Below are 22,300 nucleotides of genomic sequence, written 5' to 3' on the forward strand. Positions count from 1 at the left end.
GTGACAGGGCCCCCCAGTTCAGGTAGTGACAGGTGCCCCCAGTTCAGGTATTGACAGGCGTCCCCCCAGTTCAGTTAGTGACAGGTACCCCCAGTTTAGGTATGACAGGAGCCCCCCAGTGTATGCAGTGACAGGGACCCCCCCCCCAGTGTATGTAGTGACAGGAGCCACTAGTTTAGGTAGTGACAGGGCCCCCCAGTATAGATAGACAGGTCTATAGGTGTCCCCAGTTTAAATAGCCAGATCTATAGGTGTCCTCAGTGGCAGCGGAGAGAGAAGAGAAGCGGTGGGGAAGGGAGGACGTTTCCCCCTCCCCCTTCCCTCACCTTGGGGCTCCCCCTCTCTCGCTCCCCCCTTTAGAATTAAGTGATGCGGCAGGCAGCGCCGCTGTGCCTGCCACTTCTTTTCTCTCTCCGCTGCCACCCCAGGGCAGGCGGGCCAGCCACGTCCGGGTAGCTAGGGGGGGGCAGCAGCTAGCCAGGGGAGTGCGCATGCCCCATTTTGCCCTATGTAGGGACGCCCATGGCATGGTAGGCAGATAGGTAGCCGGGTAGGCAGTTATGTAGCCGGGTGGGAGGGTAGGCAGATAGGTAGCTGGGTGGGCAGTTAGGTAGCCGGGTGGGAGGGTAGGCAGTTAGGTAGCCAGGTGGGCAGATAGGTAGCTGGGTGGGCAGTTAGGTAACCGGGTGGGCAGTTAGGTAGCCAGGTGGGAGGGTAGGCAGATAGGTAGCTGGGTGGGTAAATAGGTAGCCGGGTGGGCAGATAGGTAGCCGGGTGGGAGGGTAGGCAGATAGGTAGCTGGGTGGGTAGATAGGTAGCTGGGTGGGCAGTTAGGTAGCCAGGTGGGAGGGTAGGCAGTTAGGTAGCCGGGAGGGCAGATAGGTAGCTGGGTGGGTAGATAGGTATCCAGGTGGGCAGATAGGTAGCCGGGTGGGCAGATAGGTAGCCGGGTGGGCAGATAGGTAGCCGGGTGGGAGGGTAGGCAGTTAGGTAGCCGGGTGGGCAATTAGGTAGCCGGGTGGGAGGGTAGGCAGATAGGTAGCTGGGTGGGTAGATAGGTAGCCGGGTGGGAGGGTAGGCAGTTAGGTAGCCGGGTGGGCAGTTAGGTAGCCGGGTGGGAGGGTAGGCAGAAGGGTAGCCGGGTGGGAGGGTAGGCAGTTAGGTAGCCGGGTGGGCAGTTAGGTAGCCGGGTGGGAGGGTAGGCAGATAGGTAGCTGGGTGGGTAGATAGGTAGCCGGGTGGGCAGCCAGTTAGGTAGCCGGGTGGGTAGATAGGTAGCCGGATGGGCAGTTAGGCAGCCGGGTGGGAGGGTAGGCAGATAGGTAGCTGGGTGGGTAGATAGGTAGCCGGATGGGTGGGTAGGCAGTTAGGTAGCCGGGTGGGCAGTTAGGTAGCCGGGTGGGAGGGTAGGCAGAAGGGTAGCCAGGTGGGAGGGTAGGCAGTTAGGTAGCCGGGTGGGCAGTTAGGTAGCCGGGTGGGAGGGTAGGCAGATAGGTAGCTGGGTGGGTAGATAGGTAGCCGGGTGGGCAGCCAGTTAGGTAGCCGGGTGGGTAGATAGGTAGCCGGATGGGCAGTTAGGCAGCCGGATGGGAGGGTAGGCAGATCGGTAGCCGGGTGGGTAGATAGGTAGCCGGGTGGGAATGTAGGCAGTTAGATAGCCGGGTGGGCAGTTAGGTAGCCGGGTGGGTAGCCAGTGGGGGCCCCGACTCCTTTGCTCCCCCTCACCTGGGTGTCCCCCCTCCTATTACAAGCCGCGGGGAGGGCAGCTCTTTTCCCCAGTGGGGCCCCCTCCTATCCTCCCCCTCCCTCACCTCGGACTCTCGGAGGGCCCCCCTCCTATTACGAGCGGCGGGAGAGCGGCGGGTACAGCAAACTTCCGGCGAGGTAAAGCAGAAGATAGAGGTCCAGCTGCCTCCCAGTCGCTGTCTCCTTTGTAATTGCCGCGCACTAAACCAGGAAGCAGTGCGAGCGGCATAGAGGAGACAGCGTAGCCCGGGAGGCAGCTGGACCTCTATCTTCTGCTTTACCTCGCCGGAACTTTGCTGTAACCGCCGCTCTACCGCCGCTCGTAATAGGAGGGTGGCCCTCTGAGGTGAGGGAGGGGGAGGATAGGAGGGGGCCCCCCCGGGGGGAAAGAGGTTTTTAATAAATTTAAAAAAAAAAAAAAAAAAACGTCACGATGCTAGTGCCCCCCTCCCTCTTAGCTCTGGGGCCCCCAGGAGGAGGGGCAGTCAGGGCCCACCGATGGGACCATCGGTGGTTCGGCGGCTCTGTCCGAGCCTGTGTGCAATCATCTTCTGAAGAATTATTTGAATGTGCCTTTGAGTGTACCCCTGAACTCTATATGTGTTGTGCGTTAACTGTTCCAAAACCAAGTACAGATGGTGTTGGGTACCCACATTCTGTTGTCCCAATGTGCCTAATTGTTGAATGACCTCTGTCATCCCTTCTATGTCTACATTGTTTGCTACCCCCATTCCAGCGCCCATGCCTCCCAAGAGTGTATCTGCTAACGGGACCTTCTTCTGGCTACACTATTCCCTGTGGAATGTGCCCATGACATAAAAGCCTGTACCAGGGTGGCAGTGACAGTGCTGCAGTTAGGGTATATATTAGATATTACCCACTCTTCTAAGCTAATCTGCCAAGTGATCAATTGAAACTGGGCCTCCATGATAACTGGAGTCGCCCTCAGTTGATTTAACTGAAAAGGGCCACTTTTTACAACCTGATGTGTATCACATGACGGTAGGTGGGGTTCCTGGGTAGTCACTGGCAGGGCGACTACCTGAGCTTTAGGCGTTGTAGGAACCCACACTTTTACTGTCACGGTTCCCCTTCTTATTATGCAAGATCTATTTGGACCTTTAAACTCTAGGGACTGTGGGATGCAAAAACCGTATGTCCATGGTCCTTCATCCTCCCGGACTAAGGGCGCTATTTTTAAACTCCCTCGTTTTAGTCCCATCACCCTTCCGTCATAGAGAGTCCCTGGGGTGCTACCTGATGTATCCCAGGATTCTACCTCTCTACTCCAAAAAGTCCCCGGATCCATCAAACTCACGTCCCATGCTAACCCTTGTGGCCCTCCCCAGAAGAATACGGTAGTGTCACGTTTCGTGTCAGCACGCAGAGAGAATCTGATTATTGGCGATCTGCAGTATCACCAAGAATGCAGATATATACCCGATTATTGATGATCTGCAGTATCACCGATAATCCGATATATTGCTAACCTCTGGACACCAGCAAAAGAACACAATAAAGACAGTAATATCACGGAAGTGTGGAAATATCCACCACACGGCAATTCCTCAGAGGTGTGGTTACCTCTGAATGGGAACCCCGTGAGTGAGATCCTCTAACCAGGCAGAGTGAGGAATCTCGACCCCTAGCAGTAATCGTCCGCTTGGGGCAAGCGTCTCGGAGAGGCAAGCCTCAGAGATAACCCTCCAGTGGGAGACGTTCCACTGAAGGGAGAAAGGTCAGACAGGCAAGGGTTCAGCAACAGAGACGACGGCAGCAGTACAGGAACGGAAGGCAGAAGAATAATCGGTAATCAGGCAGAGGTCGGCAACAAGGATCAGATAGGCAAAGGTACAAGATCAGCAAGAGATAGAGTAGTCAGGGATAGCCAGAGTCAAAACACAGATCAAAATACAATAATATTCCTAAGCTAAGGTGTGAAATCCTTAGTATCAACACCAGGGCACTGCACTAGGGTCTGAGCGCTAACACAGAAGTGTAAACACGACAGCAGACAAGGAGCAACTGAAAACCAGCTCCTTAAATGCTGGGAGCACATCTGCAGCGCCGCCCAGCCAACCAAAAGTGTTGCCGAAGTCAGCTGACCTTCCTCCGTAGGAGGTACAAATCCTGCCTCCTTGTGCGCACGCGCGCGACCCTCTGCCTCTGTGTACCAGAGAGGCCAGGCCCGGGGTCCGCGCACGAGCGCGTACTAACTTCCACCGGCCGCATCCCCGGCCCCGCCGCTATGTCACCAGCTGCGGCGGCGGTGTGCCCACCAACCTGTGCCAGCGGTTCCGCAAGTGAAGCGGAACTCGCTGGCTGGGATGCGGAGACCGCCGCCATGCTGTCCCGCGTGGCGGCGTGTCCGTGAATCCTCACAGTACCCCCCCTTGAGGAGTGGACTCCGGAAACTTCCTACCCGGTTTCTCTGGATGTGACTGATGAAACCTCTTCTTTAACCTCCCTGGCGGTACATTGCTGTCTGGAATTATGAGTCAAAAGCGGTACATTGTTTTTCAAGAATTTTGGGCTTCCCAATTCTAAAGTGTGAACTCACCAAAATATGTCAGAATAAAGGCTTGGTACACATTATGCATATAAATAAAAGACTAGAACACAAATTTGATGAAATAATTGAATTTATCAATAATTTGAAAAAAAATAGGAAAACTGTACAAGGCAGCAGGTTTGTATACACTATGTACATGTATATCTAGTACACCTCTCGTGTATGATATAATTTAAAGCAGGGAACTGCACTGAGTCCAACATTACAGTCAGGGCAGTAAATCCGCGACTCCTTCCTGTCTTTTTTGCCCTTGTCGTCGGTCTTGGAGCAGCAAACCACACATGTCCGACACGGTGTGGATTTTTTGGGAGTGGGGGGTATGTATTCCGGGAAGTGGCGACCAGTGAGTCGCTCCGGGTTAACTATATAGGAGGCCCGGCGCCCCATTCTGACATCTGCTGCAGTCTGATATTTCAAACAGATGCACTCACACATCCTCCATATGTAGTCCGCATGTGTAAGGGGCCTTTCACTGCGCTGCTTGAACAAAATGTAACTATTCCAGAGACTCTGCTCCAGGAGGTGACGGAATATTTTTTTGTAATATTTTTTTTGTTGTTTGCGAACTGCGGGGTAGAAGGTTACCGCCTGGTCCGCTCTGTCCACTCCACCCATCGTCCGGTTATAGTCCATCACGACTTGCGGTTTCTCAACCTCTTTTCCTCCTCTCGTTCAGGTGGGGACAGTGGAGGTATCGTGGACTGTGGAGAGGAGAGATACATCTTTTTTTATCTCGCCAGCGGAGTGCCAGCATCTTTCCTTTCTGCCAAGCAGTTATGTCCCCAGGTTTCAACTTCTGCTTTGCAAAAGCTGACGGCATCTCCCGCCGGTTCGGCCTAACGGTTCCGTAGGCATCAGTTCGATGCTTTATCAGCAACTCGAAAAGTTCCGGGGAGCTATAGAAGTTGTCAGTGGTGACGCAGTAGCCCTTGTCCAGTAGTGGTTCCACAAGGGACAGCACTGAAGAGGTCGCCACTCCATACTCGCTGAACCGGGGACTGAATTTGGTTCCCTTGCCGGTGTACAGCACAGTGTTCCATATGTACCCTGTTGATGACTCACAGAGGGTGTAGGACTTGATCCCAAAGCGGGCCCGCTTGGAAGCAATGTATTGGAGCCAGCTCAGCCTCCCTTTGTATGCCATCAGGCTCTCGTCCACCGATATGTCCCTCTCTGGAATATAGGTTGTGCGGAAGTTGTTCACCACCATCTCATAAACTTCCCAAATCTTTTTGAGTTTTGGAGCAGGGTGAGTGGACTCCTCAAAGGCGTCATTGTCCACGAAATGGAGGAACTTCATGATGAGCGAAAAACGCTACTCGCTCATCACAGTACCAAAAAAAGGGGTGGCTATAATTCTGTTTGTGGTCCAATACCACTTCTGCAGGGGCTTCCCCACCACCCCCTGCAGAATGATAAGGCCCAAGAAAATCCACAGGTCCTCTTTAGTGACTGGCTCCCAGGTCCTGGTCCTTGAAAAGGGGCGTCGTGGAGCAGCCAGCTGCTGGGAGGCATAGCGGTTAGTCTCCTCCACTATTTTCTCGATAACCGTGTCATCAAAGAAGAGCTGCAGGTAGGCCAGCGGGTTATGTTCACACTCCTTCTTCAAGCCAGGCTCCCCAGTAAAAGGGAACCGTGGAGGCGGTGGCGGAGCCTGAGACAGGTCAATGGGGCACCACACCCGGACATCACTGACCTCAGTAGTAATGGAACCGATGTCGCTGTCGCTTTTGCTACCTGAGTCGGATGAGAGGTCCCCAGGTGCGTCGCTGTCGCTTGAGTCCGCCAGCGACTGCAGATCGCTGTCCTCCACCTCCGCCAGCGATTCCGCAGTGAGACGCCTTCTGGTAGAGGATGCCATAATAAATGACAGGCAGGCAGAGGTCGGCGTAAACGGCAGGCAGAGAGTAGTCAAAGTTCAGGCAAAAATCGGCAATGGTAAAATCAATCAATACAGGGAGAAGGCAAAGAGTAGTCAAAGTCCAGGCAAAAATCAGCAACAGTAAATTAATCAATCCAGGGAGAAGGCAGAAAGAATAGTCAAAGTCCAGGCAAAAATCGTTAACAGGTATCCAAATCAGCAATCAGCTACTCACAGATCACAGAGATCAAACAGCCAGCAGCCACGGTCTCCAGGGAGCAAATGGCAACATTGAATTGAATACAAACTTACTTGTATTCAATTCAATGCAGCTAGCAGCCAATCAGACAATCTGTCTATTCTTTTTTTTTTTTTTTCTCTCCAGCCAATCACATAATTTATTTAGTTTTTCTTCCTCCCTCCCCATGTGGCCAATCACATAATTTATAATATTTGTGTGCCTCCCTGCCATGGCCAATCAGGAAGCTCTATTCATTTTCATTTTCCCTCTCTGTCTCCCTCCCTCCCTCCCTCCATCGCATGTGGCCAATGAAAATTGTTTCTTTTTTTTTTTTTTTAACTATCCCTTCCACCCCGATGACGTCACGCCTCCCCCGACGTCACGCCGCATCGCCGCTGCAGACAGAGGATTGGCCGCCGGGTCCCCGGAAGATCAAAGAGGTAATGGGGACTCCGGCAGCCGGGAGAGAGCAGCCTGGGTCCCGCTGTGCAGCGCCGATCGCGCGCGGGACCCAGGAGGAGTGCAGAAGCTATTTTTAGACTGCCCAACCTGAGCACGGGCATACCGCTCTGCACTTGTCAATCACAGCCCGTGCTCAGGTCGGGCTTACCGCCAGGGGGGTTAATTTTTCAGCATGCATGTGATTCTCTGGTACCCAAGATCTATCCTCCACCCCATACCCTTTCCAATGGACCAGATACTGTACGGAATTCTGTACCAGCCGGGAATCCAAAATTTTCCCAACTTCATACTCTGTCTGGCCCTCCACTATCACTGGAGGGGGGGGAGGGGGGGGAAGGAATCCACATATACTGCTGGTTTCAACAAAGAAACATGGAACGATCTCCCACCTCTCATGCTGGCTGGGAGATCAATCACATATGAGACCATATTGATCTTTTTGGCCACCGGATAAGGCCCTATGAACTTGGGCCCCAACTTGGTGGACGGTTGTCTGAGTGCCAAATGCCTTGTTGACACCCACAACATGTCTCCAGGAGAAAAGTGCCACTCAACAGACCGTCTCTTGTCGGCCTGTTTCTTTTGATTCTGGAAGGCTACTCCCAAATTCTCCTTTACTTGTCCCCAAAGTTTTTTTCAAAACCTTCTGCCACTCTTCCAGGGCTGGGAAGGGAGAGGAGCACACCGGTAATGGGGAAAATTTAGGAGACCTTCCTGACACAACCTGAAAAGGGGAGAAGCCCGTTGAAGCGCCTCTCAGGTTATTGTGTGCAAACTCAGCAAAGAGTAAGAATTTAACCCTTTCTGTTTGTGCATCTGCCACATAGCACCTCAGGAACTGTTCTAGTGCCTGATTAACCCTCTCTGTCTGCCCGTTGGTCTGTGGGTGATACCTAGACGAGAAGGACAGGTTCATACCCAAATTATGGCAAAAAGCCCTCCAAAATTTTGATACAAATTGGACTCCTCTATCCGATACCACATCCTCCGGAATCCCATGTAATCGGAAGACGTGCTGTATGAAGAGGTCGGCTAAGTCTTGAGCTGATGGGAATCCTTTAAGAGGAACAAAGTGGGCCATCTTGCTGAACCTGTCCACGATCACCCATATCACAGTCATACCTTCCGACTTGGGAAGCTCGCCAATGAAGTCCATGGACAGGTGGGTCCATGGTTCACTTGGAACTGGCAAGGATTGTAAGGTACCCACTGGAGCCTGGCGAGACGGTTTACTCCTGGCACACACCACACACTCTCTGACGAATTCCCTGCAATCAGAGGCCAATGAAGGCCACCAAACACACCTTGTGAGTAGATCAAGAGTGCGGGTGACCCCCGGGTGACCTGTGTTCTTATGGGCATGGAATAGCTGCATGATTTGCAAACGGAACGGGAGTGGAACAAAGAGGACCCCTTCCGGTTTCCCTTCTGGGGTATCTAGCTGGAGAGGCGCCAGTGTGACTGCCCAGTCCTCCCAGGTTTCAGTGGCTGCCAGCACCACCTTGTGTGGTACAATGCGTTCGGGGAGTGCCGCCTGAGCTGTCTCCGGTTCAAAACATCTGGAGAGAGCGCCTGCTTTAATGTTCTTGGAGCCTGGAGTGTACGTGATAACAAATCTAAAATGTGATAAAAATAGGGACCAACGGGCCTGACGAGGAGTGAGCCTCTTAGCCCCTTCAATGTACTCCAGGTTCTTATGGTTAGTATATACAGTAATGGTGTGTTCTGCACCTTCCAGCCAATGGCGCCATTCCTGGAAGGCTAACTTGATGGCCAATAGTTCCCTGTTGCCCACATCGTAGTTTCTCTCAGCAGGGGAAAACCTGCGTGAGAAATAGGCACAAGGATGTGTCTTGCCCTGCAGACCCGAGCGCTGAGACAGCACAGCCCCCACCCCGATCTTTGAGGCATCTACCTCTACTATGAAGGGAAGAGCGATGTTAACATGTCTCAGTATGGGTGCCGAGCAAAACAGTTTCTTCAGGGTATTGAATGCGGCCTGGGCCTCCGAAGACCACTGATAAGGGTCAGCCCCTTTCTTGGTTAGACTAGTCAGAGGGGCTACTACCAAAGAGAATCCCTTAATAAATCTCCGGTAGTAGTTAGCAAAACCGAGGAATCTCTGAAGTGCCTTCAAGCCCACCGTTTGCGGCCACTCAAGGACAGCCGAAAACTTTTCTGGGTCCATAGAGAGCCCAGACGTTGAGATGATGTATCCCAGAAAAGGAATTTGAGTGACCTCAAAAAGGCACTTCTCTAGTTTTGCATACAATAGGTTTTGTCTCAACCTCTTTAACACATATTTGACATGCTTGCGATGTTCCACGAGGTTTGGAGAGAAAATCAATATGTCATCGAGATATACCACGACAAATTTCCCCAAGACCTCCCTGAAGACCTCGTTAATCAACTCCTGGAAGACGGCCGGGGCGTTACACAACCCGAAGTGCATAACTAGATACTCGTAATGCCCGTCGGGTGTGTTGAAAGCCGTCTTCCACTCGTCACCAGCCCTAATGCGCACCAGGTTGTATGCCCCACGTAGGTCCAATTTTGAAAAAATAGTGGCATTGGTAATCTGGCCAAAGAGATCGTCTATCAGAGGTAATGGGTAGCGATTCTTTATGATGATCTTGTTTAGACCTCGGTAGTCAATACAGGGTCTAAGGCCACCATCTTTCTTTTTAACAAAAAAAAAAAACCCCGTCCCGGCCGGTGACTGAGAAGGGCGGATGAACCCCTTTGCCAGGTTCTCAGTAATGCACTCCCGCATTGCCTGTTTCTCCGGACCGGACAGATTATAAAGATGACCCCTAGGAGGCATACAACCAGCTCTTAGGTCGATAGGACAGTCGAAACTCCGATGTGGTGGGAGTTTATCAGCGGATTTAGGACAAAACACATCCGCGAACTGTGCGGGTATCCCCTCGACCTCTACCTTGGCAGCACACATGGCAATCCTCCCTAGACAATGGGTATGGCAATAAGGTGACCAGCTGAGTAACTGACATGAGGCCCAATCTATCTGTGGGGAATGGAGCTGTAACCAGGGCATTCCAAGAATAACGGTGGAAGTTGCCATGCGCAAAACAAGAAACTGTAGACTCTCCTTATGTAGAACCCCTATCGTTCATGACAACTTTGGGGTCTGAAAGAGAGGTGATCTACACTGTAGGGGAGAGTCATCCACTGCGGTGACGACTATTTGTCGGTCTAAGGACTGTAAGGGAACCCCCAGCCCTTTCACAAATTCATAATCAATAAAATTGGCTGCGGACCCAGAGTCCACAAAAGCTTCAGTATCAACAGTAAAATTCCCCCAGGAAATGGAACACGGGAGAAGTAACTGATTATTCTGACTTAGAGGTAAGTTCTGTGCGTCTAGGGTATTACCTCTAACTACATCTAGACAGCAGCGTTTCCCGATTTCTTGGGGCAATTTTGAGCAATATGACCCTGCTCTGCACAATATAGACAAAGGTTCTCTGCTTTTCTACGCTCTTTCTTGGCTCGAGTCAACCGAGAATGTCCGATTTGCATCGGTTCGTCGGTAGAAGGAGCAGGTGATGAGGACGCATAAGAAAAAACTCACTGCATTCCTGCCTCTCGATTGGCGCTGATAGCGCAATCTGCGGTCCGCCCGTATCGCCAAAGAAATGGCGTCGTCCACGGACTTGGGCTCTGGGTGTCCCAACATTAATTCAGAGACTGGGTCTGATAGGCCTGACAGAAAACAGTCTAACAAGGCGTAAGACCCCCACCTAGATGACACAGCCCACTTTCTGAACTCTGCCGCGTAAACCTCAACCGTGTCTCGACCCTGCCTGAGAGTCTTGAGCTTCCTCTCGGCAGTGATCGAGGCATCCGGATCATCATAAATTATAGCCATTGCCTTGAAAAATTCCTCAACTGACGTGAGGGCCGTATCCTCGGGTGGAAGACCATATGCCCAGGTTTGCGAATCCTCGGACAATAAGGTCTTAATAAAGGTCACCCTTTGCTGCTCCGAACCTGACTGAGTAGGCCGTAACTCAAAATAAGATAAAACCCGGTTACGAAAGTTCCGGAAGTCAGATCTTTGCCCTGAAAACTTCTCGGGCACTGGCATGCGGAGATCTGTGACCGGAGGGAATTGCACTGTGTCCACAGTCGTCTGCAAGACCCGTACAGACCCAGCCAACTGGTTGATCTGAGTCTGTTGTGTATTAACCACCTCGATGAGGTTATTAAGCGAGGTGGTTAGAGTCTCGATCTGACTGCGTAGTGCTTCCATACCAATGGTCTGCTGTTCTGTCACGTTTGGTGTCAGCACGCAGAGAGAATCTGATTATTGGCGATCTGCAGTATCACCAAGAATGCAGATATATACCCAATTATTGATGATCTGCAGTATCACCGATAATCCGATATATTGATAACCTCTGGACACCAGCAAAAGAACACAATAAAGACAGTAATATCATGGAAGTGTGGAAATATCCACCACACGGCAATTCCTCAGAGGTGTGGTTACCTCTGAATGGGAACCCCGTGAGTGAGATCCTCTAACCAGGCAGAGTGAGGAATCTCGACCCCTAGCAGTAATCGTCTGCTTGGGGCAAGCGTCTCGGAGAGGCAAGCCTCAGAGATAACCCTCCAGTGGGAGACGTTCCACTGAAGGGAAAAAGGTCAGACAGGCAAGGGTTCATCAACAGAGATGACGGCAGCAGTATAGGAACGGAAGGCAGAAGAATAATCGGTAATCAGGCAAAGGTCGGCAACAAGGATCAGATAGGCAAAGGTACAAGATCAGCAAGAGATAGAGTAGTCAGGGATAGCCAAAACACAGATCAAAATACAATAATATTCCTAAGCTAAGGTGTGAAATCCTTAGTATTAACACCAGGGCACTGCACTAGGGTCTGAGCGCTAACACAGAAGTGTAAACACGACAGCAGACAAGGAGCAAATGAAAACCAGCTCCTTAAATGCTGGGAGCGCATCTGCAGCGCCACCCAGCCGCCCAGCCAACCAAAAGTGTTGCCGAAGTCAGCTGACTGGAGAGTCAGCTGACCTTCCTTCGTAGGAGGTACAAATCCTGCCTCCTTGTGCGCGCGCGCGCGACCCTCTGCCTCTGTGTACCAGAGAGGCCAGGCCCGGGGTCCGCGCGCACTAACTTCCGCCGGCCGCATCACCGGCCCTGCCGCTATGTCACCAGCTGCGGCGGCGATGTGCCCACCAACCTGTGCCAGCGGTTCTGCAAGTGAAGCGGAACTCGCTGGCTGGGATGCGGAGACCGCCGCCATGCTGTCCCGCGTGGCGGCGTCTCTGTGAATCCTCACAGGTAGGTACTCTTTCTTCTGGGAAATTGATTAGCATATCAATGACAAAAGATGTTCCCAACTGTCCTGCTTGGACCTTTGCCCCCCTTATGTCCTGAGGAAAAATGCGTACCTTAGGTCGGGAAGAATTTACTCTCTGCAATCTTTCAATTAAGAGTACCTCCTCGCTTACCCATCTAGCATGAGGATAAGTGCTTGAATATGGACTGTGTGGTATTGTCTCATGTTGCGACCCATGTAGTGAGGATGTTACCTGTGTGGACACTCCCTTGCTCGGGATTGCTCTCCCCACCCTCTTGGTCACCTGAGACTGTGGCTGGATCTCGATTTTTACTTCTTGTTTCGAGAACCACAAACCCTCGGCTTTCCAGCCTTTACGTGTGTTTCAGAGACACTCTCTGTTGGTAGTTCCAGAGTGTGATGTTGTCCCCTGCATCTCTCCTGTAGGAGAAGTGACGCTTACTGCTCGTTCCTCTCCAATCTGGAACCATTTCACTCTGGATAACCAAGACAAGGTACCCCTGAATCACACACTCCACCTTTTGCATGTACCCATTGTACTGCACTGTACCTTTTTACAAAACTTTGGATTGGTGCATCGATTCTGGGAGTGTGACATTCAAGAGCAGATTTACACTGCCGTTCAATTCAAACTTCCAGCACACCTGACCCTTCAGATCTTTCACCAACATTGTGCCATGAAATTTGTTTTCACCTGGCACTTGTGATCTGTTCCTCCTTCTCTGCTTGGTGTAAATTATAACAACCAGCAAAGAAACGCATGCAGCCATCATTGCGTTGCCCAAAAATGGCTTTACAGGCAAAAATATTGTGGCTACTAAGATTGCACCTAAATCAACAATTTATAAGATCATCAAGAACTTCAAGGAAAGAGGTTTCAATTCTTGTTAAGAAGGCTTCAGGGCATCCAAGAAAGTCCAGCAGGCGCCAGGATTGTCTCCTAAAGAGGATTCAGCTGCGGGATCGGAGTGCAACCAGTGCAGAGGTTGCTCAGGAATGGCAGCAGGCAGATGTGAGCGCGGCAGATGTGAGCGCGTCTGCATGCACAGTGAGGCGAAGACTTTTGGAAGATGGCCTGGTGTCAAGAAGGGCAGCAAAGAAGCCACTTCTCTCCAATAAAAACATCAGGGACACATTGATCTTCTGCAGAAAGTATGGTGAATGGACTGCTGAGGACTGGGGCAAAGTCATATTCTCCAATGAAGCCCCTTTCCGATTGTTTGGGCCATCTGAAAAAAGGCTTGTCAGGAGAAGAAAAGGTGAACGCTACCATCAGTCCTTTGTCATGCCAACAGTCATCCTGAGAGCATTCATGTGTGGGGTTGCTTCTCATCCAAGGGAGTGGGCTCACTCATAATTCTGCCAAAAAACACAGCCATGAATAAAGAATGGCACCAAAACACCCTCCAACAGCAACTTCTTCCAACAATCCAACAACAGTTTGGTGAAGAACAATGCATTTTCCAGCACGATGGAGCACTGTGTCATAACGCAAAAGTAATAACTGAGTGTATCGGGGACGAAAACGTTGAAATTTGGGGTCCATGGCCTGGAAACTCCCCAGATCTTAATCCCATTGAGAACTTGTGGTCATTCCTCAAGAGGCGGGTGGACAAACAAAGCCAACTAATTCTGAGAAACTCAAAGAAGTGATTATAAAAGAATGTGTTGCTATCAGTCAGGATTTGGCCCAGAAGTTGATTGAGAGCATGCCCAGTCGATTAGTGATAGCCAGGCATGCTCGAATGTACCAAAATTCGATTCGGGTACATTCGAATTCGGGTCAGGGGAAAATTCGGATTCGGTTTGCGATCGGCGAAATTCGGTTCGGATTCAAATTCGGTTTGGGGTCGGTGACAAAATTCGGTAAAAAAATTGTGTTTGCGAATTTGGATGCGTTTTATTTATTTTTTTTAAATAGAAATCACATTTAAATAGGTGTAATAAAAAAAAATGTGGAAAACTTTTGTCTGCATTTCTTGTTTATTCTTCTTCACCGTCTTCACCTTCTTCTTTTTGTTCTCTCCATCTTTTTCTTCACCGGTTTCTATTTCTTCTGTTTTACCATCTTCTTTCTCATCATCAATCATTACGATCATCTTCATCATCTTCAACTTCACTGGCATCTGGTTCTTTAAAGAGACACTGAAGCGAAAAAAAAAATATGATATAATGAATTGATTGTGTACTATGAATAATTACTAGAAGATTAGCAGCAAAGAAAATATTCTCATACTTTTATTATCAGGTATATAGTGTTTTTTCTAACATTGCATTATTCTATAATATGTGCAGATTACACAACACTCAGCATTCAAAATGAGTCTTTCAGAGCAGTCTGTGAAGTAATGACATCTCCTCTGGCAGAGGAAAAGTAAATAGTCCAGGAACAGTTGAGATAATAAAAGTCAGATAACCGCCCTCTCCACGACTAACTTAGTCGGAGAGCTTAATGGCTTGTTTGCATAGAGATAACAACTGGAGTTTCTCAACTCTTTCTGTACTGGAAACAATTAGACTGATGTATCTGATCTTAATGTTTTATTTCTTAGCTGTACTACACATACAAATCATAATATCATAATTTTTTTTTTCGCTTCAGTGTCTCTTTAAGTTTTTCTTCTTCTTCTTCACCTGGTTCATCTTCAATTGGTTTTTCATCTTCTTCTTCAACTGGTTCTTCTTCATCTTCTTATTCTCCTTCTTCATCATCATCTGGTTCTTCTTATTCTTCAATCATTTGGTGGTTCTTCATCATCATCTAGTTCTTCTTCACCTGGTTCTTCTTCTTCTTCACCTAGTTCTTCTTCTTCACCTGGTTCTTCATCTTCTTCTTCTTCACCTGGTTCTTCTTCTTCTTCTTCACCTGGTTCTTCTTTTTCACCTGGTTCTTCTTCTTCTTCACCTGGTTATTCTTCTTCTTCACAACTTTTTTGTTGTGTTCATATTCTTCCTCTTGAACCCAACTTAATGTTTTTTCCCTTACAGAACTGTACTGTTGTAAAATGTTATCTTCAACACCAGCATAGCTAAATTTGTGACGTAATAGCTAGTGGCACATGGCAGCAGGCAATGTATTCTGTGGACCCTGGCGGTGGGAACACAGACAGCAGGAGGATAAATACAGCAGCAGCAGGAGGAGGAGGAGTGACGTGTGGCAGCAGGCAATGTAACGGGGCCATGGTACTTAGCGTTGGTATCACGGCTGTAAATAAACAGCAAGATCAGGAGGAGGTTCCGGACAGCAGTCGTGAAGCCCACATTGTGTCCAATGCACAACTGGGACAGCACAATTTTCAACCCAGACACCTCAAAATTATTTTTTTTTTACAACAGTATACAGCTATTGTAGTGGCGTAATCGCTAGTGGCGCATGGCAGCAGCGCATAATTCTGTGGACCCTGGCGGTGGGAACACAGACAGGCAGGAGGATAAATTCAGCAGGAGGAGGAGGAGTGACGAATGGTAGCAGGCAATGTATTCTGTGGACCCTGGCGGTGGGAACACAGACAGCAGGAGGATAAATACAGCAGCAGCAGAAGCAGGAGGAGGAGTGACGTGTGGCAGCAGGCAATGTAACAGGGTCATGGTACCTAGCATTGGTACTAGCACGGCTGTACATAAACACCAACAGCAGGAGGTTCCGGACAGCAGTCGTGGAGTCCACATTGTGTCCAGTGCACAACTGGGATGGCACAGTTTTCAACCTAGACACCTCAGAATTTTTTTTTTACAACAGTATACAGCTATTGTAGTGGCGTAATAGCTAGTGGCGCATGGCAGCAGCACATAATTCTGTGGACCCTGGCGGTGGGAACGCAGGAGGATAAATTCAGCAGGAGGAGGAGGAGTGACGAATGGCAGCAGGCAATGTATTCTGTGAACACTGGCGGTGGGAACACAGACAGCAGGAGGATAAATACAGCAGCAGCAGAAGCAGGAGGAGGAGTGATGTGTGGCAGCAGGCAATGTAACGGGGCCATGGTACTTAGCGTTGGTACTACGGCTGTAAATAAAGACACCAAGATCAGGAGGTTCCGGACAGCAGTCGTAGAGCCTACATTGTGTCCAGTGCACAACTGGGACAGCACAGTTTTCAACCCAGACACCTCAGAAGTTTTTTTACAACAGTATAGCTATTGTAGTGGCGTAATAGCTAGTGGCGCATGGCAGCAGCACATAACTCTGTGGACCCTGGCGGTGGGAACACAGACAGCAGGAGGATGAAAATCAGCGTGGCGTAATATGTTGGCGCTTTATAAATACAATAAATACATAAATAAATGTGAGCCTGTCCACGCCCTCTGGGGACAGACGAGAGCGCTTCTTGGTGACCACGCCACCGGCCGCACTGAAGCACCTCTCAGACAGCACGCTGGAGGGGGGGCAAGACAATACTTCCAGGACGTACTGCGCCAGCTCACTCCAGATGTGCAAGCGCTCCACCCAGTACTCCATGGGGTCCACAGGCTCCGCACTGCCGGTGTCAAGCCCACTGAAGGACCCCATGTAGTCGGCCACCATCCAGGTCATGCGCTGGCTGTGACTTTGAGAGAAGGTGGCTGCTGCCCGCACCTCCTCTCTCAGCTGCTCTACCGTCATGTGAAATGCCTGAGTCAATGACAGCAGGTCTCCTGGGTGCCTGACGCTGCTGCTGGCCGCAAGCACCGGCTGCTGTGCTGGCTGGACAGGGACAGAGGGGGTGGAAGGCTGGGGGAAGGCTTCCTCTAGTCGCCGAACAAGGATCTCCTGCAACTCCCTTGTTCGCTGCTCTCGGTCTCTAGCAGGCAGAAACTGATCCCACCTCCCCCTCAGCCGTGGGTCCAGGATCATGCTGATGCAGGCGTCCTCCCTCGCTTGCATCTGCTTGACCCTGGGGTCTGTGCGCTGCCATGGGGAGCAGGGTGGTCCGTCCAACAGAGACATCAGGGTCAGCATCCTCCTCCTCCTCTGGCCCCTGAGCCTCTTCCTCCCCTCTCCACCCTCGCGCCACTGCTGCCCCTCTCCACCCTCGCGCCACTGCTGCTGCGCTCCACTGTTCCCCCTCAGCAGCAATGTCCAGCACCTCCAACTCCTCCTCCAGGGACTCAAATACCTGCCAGCAGTGGACTGCGCAGGCGGCTGCTGTTCCAGCTGCTTCAGGGCCTCCTCTCCCAAATCCACCAAATCGCCAAGTGCCCTGTCCAGCAGACAAACAAAGGGCACCTACTGGCAGAGGGATGCCCATTGTTCGCTCACCCTGCAGGAAGGGAGCCAACACCAAGCAGACCTGCTGCATCTGCCCCCGCTGTGCGTTGGTGAGGATCTGGAGTTTGGTGTTGCTGCCGGCAACAGTGGCATCATAGATGTAGCGTTGGACAGCCCTCCTCTGCTCAACCAGCCGCTCCAACATCGCCAGGGTGGAGTTCCAGCGAGTTGGCACATCGATGACGAGGCGGTGTCATGGCAGGCCCTCGAGATGCTGGATGTCTGCCAGTTTTGCTGCGGCAGTAGATGAGTGCACACAATTTTCCGCGCCGCTTCTAACAGTTCCTCCATCCCCTGGTAGGTTCGCATGAACTTTTGCACCAGCAGGTTGAGGACGTGGGCCAAGCAGGAGACGTGGACCAAGTCTCCCCTGCTGATGGCAGCCAGCAGGTTGGTGGCATTGTCGGACACCACCATTCCGACTGTGAGGCCTCTGGGGGTTTTCTCCTGCTCCCTGAGATACTGGAGCACGTTGGCTGCCGTCAAGCTGTTTTTCCCCAGGCTTCTCATCTCCAGCAGCGCTTGGCAGTGGCGGGTCTTCACGCTGCTGTTCAGATGGGATCGCTTGGCAGCGGGAGCTGCTGCTTCTCCCCTGACCCCGCGCGGTGGCACCACATAGTGGGCGACTAGTGCCGCTGGTGCCGCTGATGCGCCCGAGGGTGGACCTGCTGCTTCCTCGCTAGGGCTTTCCACCAGGCTGACCCAGTGGGCCGTAAAGGACAGATAGCTGTCTGTCCCAAAACGGCTTCTCCATGAATGCATGGTTATGTGGATCCGCGCACTCACAGCGTGATCGACCGCGCGGACCACGTGCGCCATGGCAAAGCAGTGCAGTGCTGGGATCGCGTGCGGGAGAAGTAGTGGCGGCTGGGGACTTGCCACTCTGGGATCCCAAACTGCAGCAGCGCTCTCATGTCACTCCCCTCCTGCACAAAGGAATATGGCAGAAGCTGGGAGCACATGGCCCGGACAAGCAACCCGTTCAGCACCCGGATGCACCTGTGGGCGGGAGGCAGCACCTTGGTCATGCCGGGGAATGACTCGCTGAGCAGGGTCTGGTGGTGTTTGCTGCACGGGAGGATGAGGAGGCCACTGAGGACTGGCTGCCCGAGGGGGAGGAATAGTGAGGTGCTGCTGTGCTCCTGCTGCTGCTGGATGGGCAGGAGGGTGGGATGCTGCTGCTGCTGCTGAAATCTGTGCAGTGGCTGTCTGGCTCTGACCACTCCCTGCGCCACTTTGCATCAGCTTCTCTAACTTACTAAAGTCCTTAAAATATCTGCTCTGTAAGTGGGCCTACAGGCACGAGGTACTCAACTTGAGGAGATTGCGACCTCTGCTGAGACTGACACTGCAACTGTTGCAAATTGCACGGGTCGCGTCCACTGGGCACTTGGTGAAGTACCGCCAGACTGGGGACTTCAACTTGCTCTTTGAGCTTGAGGGCTGGGGTTTTCTGGTGCCCTTGGAGGATTGTGCCTTTTTTGGTTTGGTTGGAGGTTTGCTGCGGGTGGTGGTAGCGGCTGAAGCAGCAGGCTGTGGCTCCTGCCTTCCACGCCCTGTGCTGGCCGCCTTGCTGCTGCTGCGCCTCTGCGCCAGAGACGCCTCCTCCTCCGATGACCAGTTGCCTTCAACCAACTGTGCTGGTGGTACTGGTGACACATAGGGAGGATCCAGCACGTCATCATCATCATCCCCAAACATCTCCTGTGAGCCTGCCTCAACCAACTTCTCTACCCCAACATCCCCTGCATCACGCCTCTCTTCATCACCAGCGCCAACAACAAACTCCTCCATCTTAAACTCCTCCTCTGCCTTGCATGGCCCCGTCATGTCCACCTCAAACTGGTCCAAAACATCCCTGTAAACCCTCGCAGTCCCTGGGGAGAAGGGCGTGCTCAGTTAGGGCAGGCTGGTCGATGAGGTCACTGTGACCATGACCTCAAGCGGTGGTGGAGGCCTGCTGCGGACCGGAGTGCTGGTGATGGTGGCACTGGTCTCGCTGGTGCTGGAGGCCTGGCTGGAAACGGTGGCTTGATGCTCCGCCATTATTTCCACCACAGCCTGCACCTCCATCTCCACAATGGGCCGGGGGCGACGACCCGTCTCAAAGATGGGCGCAACGCGCTGCTGTTGCGCCTCTGCTCCCTCCTCCACAACTCTGCGGTCAGTGGCTGGAGGCGGACCAGCCACAGACCTGCTGCTGCTGGCAGTGGCTGCTGCAATGGCGCTGCCTCTCCTGGTGGTGCCTCGCCCTCTACCTCTGCCAGTCAATGTGCAATAATATACAAATTTTTTTTTTTTTTTTTGGCCTTTCAGATTAAAATCACTTAAAAACCAGCCATCACGCGGATCTCTCCATCAGGTTGGCAGCGATTTTGCCCATCCTTCATAATTAAATCATCATACCGGCCTTTATTAAATCTGTTCACTTTTTATATCAATGAGCTCCATTCTTTTTGTTTCCAACATTCCTGAGCCTTCTCCTCTCCAACACTTTTTTTATCTGCCAAATACACCACATACAATCTCGCCAAGAAAAAATTGCATACTGCTTCCAATGACAACTGCTCCTTCTTGAATACAATTAGATTCCTTGCATCCCACAGAACTTCCTTGAATACAGAAAACACGATCCACCCCTTCCTATCCTTTTCCTTTGCACCCAGTGACACTCCACCCATCACCATTAAAAGAGATGTGCCCCTAACCTCCACCACCACCTCTAAAAAAAACCCCAACTTCCTCCGAAAATCCCTTGCAAAATCACACTCCCAAAAAACGTGATCCACATCTTCTTCCCCTCCGCACCCTTCTCTTGGGCACCTTCCTGAGGGAGTCATACCCCTCCTTTTGCAAAAAACCCTAGTAGGGAGTGCTGATACCAGGGACATCCACACCACATCTTTTTGTCTGTTTGTTGTTCCTTTAATGTTCATTCTTTTCCATATTGTCTCTGCTTGTGCACTTGTCATTCCTTTTATATAACATATTATATCATTTCTTGTGATCCATTTTTTTATGTTCTGTTTATTTATATCCGCCAAGGCTGCTCCTGTCATATTGAAATTGTACAGAATTTCTTTAACCTTTTGATAGCATAGCGTGGTTGTGAATGCAACAGGCTTGCTCAGGTCCTTAGCAACCCATCCCAACTTGTTCCACAACCATCCTCCCAAGTATCTTACAAAATCCTTCACCCTCCCCTCTGACTCCAATACTCTACGGACAGACACCAGATAGTGCAGAGACAAAAAAGAAGCAACATCAGGGAAATCCCAACCACCCAGAGACACACCCTTGTGAACCGTCACCCGTGCCACCCTCTCCATCTTTGAACCCCAGAAGAAGACAAACAACATTCTCTGCACCTCTTGCATCCATCTTTTGCCAGGAGGCAAGACCAAACAGAAGTACAACAACAACGGCAATTTTACAGCTTTCACCACCAACACTTTCCCTGAAAAAGACAACTTCCGCAACCTCCACAAGTTCAACTTTCTTACCACTTTCCCTTTCACCTCATCCAAAGTCTTTCTACCTTTCATCTCTGCATCAAACACCACACCCAACACCTTGATCTCCTCACTCACCGGCACTTTCTCCACATTCAAAGGTACAGGCCTCCCAAAGGAAACCAGCTGGGACTTCTCCCAATTCACAGCCATTCCAGACATTCCACAAAACACCTTCACATGCAAATTCACCCTATCAATATCAGCCTGCGACCCACCCACAAACGCCACATCATCCATATAAGCCAAATACTTCACCTGCTCTCCACCACCACCTGGCACAACAAATCCTTTCACCACCTTGTCCCGTTGGACATACCTCAGCAAAGGCTCCACCACACAAATAAAAGCCATAGGCGACAGTGGACACCCCTGCCTGACTCCGGACAAAACGGGGAATGACCTGGACAAAACCCCATTTACCAAGACGTGGCTCGAAATTCCAGTGTAAAAACTTCTAATAACTTTCAGGAGACAATCAGGGACCCCTAATTTTGCCATCACCCCGAACAGGAAGGAGTGTGATACTCTATCAAATGCCTTTTCCAAATCGATACCCTCAATGACCATCGGCACTTTATTTTCCTGTGAAAAACTTATCATGTCCCTTAACAAAACCAGGTTATCGGCGCTTCTTCGACCGGGGACCGCACAGGTCTGCCCCTCTCCAATCATAGATGCTATCACACTGTTTGCGACCAATTTCGCCACTATCTTGTAGTCCACATTCAACAGCGAAATCGGCCTCCAATTTTTTATCAATTTTTTGTCTCCTTTCTTATAAATCAGGGTGATGACTCCCTCCCGCATTGATGGGGACAACCGTCCAGAAGAAAAAACCTCCTGGACCACCTCCACCACTTCCCCACCAATGATAGGCCAGGCCCACCTAAAAAACTCCACTGGGAGCCCGTCCTTCCCTGGAGTCTTGCCTGTTTGCATGGCACCCACTGCCGCCCATACCTCCTCCGTGGCCACCGACTCTTTCAACTGCTGTACCTCCAATGGATCCAAACACTCCTCCAACACCTCATCACAATACTCTTCCATCTCCACATCTGACACAACATTCCCTCCTCCATACAAATCCACATAAAACTTCTGCACCTCTTCCACCACTTCAGAACCAACTACTTCCTTCTCATCCACCACCACTGACTCTAACACATCCCTACTGGACACCACCTTCTTAAAGAAGAACCTGGAGCAAGACTCCCCCTCTTCCAAATCTCTCACTTTCGCCTGATACACAATCCTCTTCCCACACTCCATCAACATCCCCTTCATTCGCTGTCTTGCCTCCTCCAACTCTTCCTC

General features: G+C 51.0%; 1 protein-coding gene across 1 annotated transcript in view; it reads left to right on the forward strand.

Annotated features, from left to right (window-relative positions):
- The window catches only part of LOC137519344 (protein C-mannosyl-transferase DPY19L1-like), a 1,198,743-nt gene that overhangs the window by 1,152,154 nt on the left and 24,289 nt on the right, over positions 1-22,300 (forward strand). The window lies entirely within an intron of this gene.

The sequence above is a fragment of the Hyperolius riggenbachi genome, chromosome 5 (genome assembly GCF_040937935.1).
Source record: "Hyperolius riggenbachi isolate aHypRig1 chromosome 5, aHypRig1.pri, whole genome shotgun sequence".
Classification (NCBI taxonomy): Eukaryota; Metazoa; Chordata; class Amphibia; order Anura; family Hyperoliidae; genus Hyperolius; species Hyperolius riggenbachi.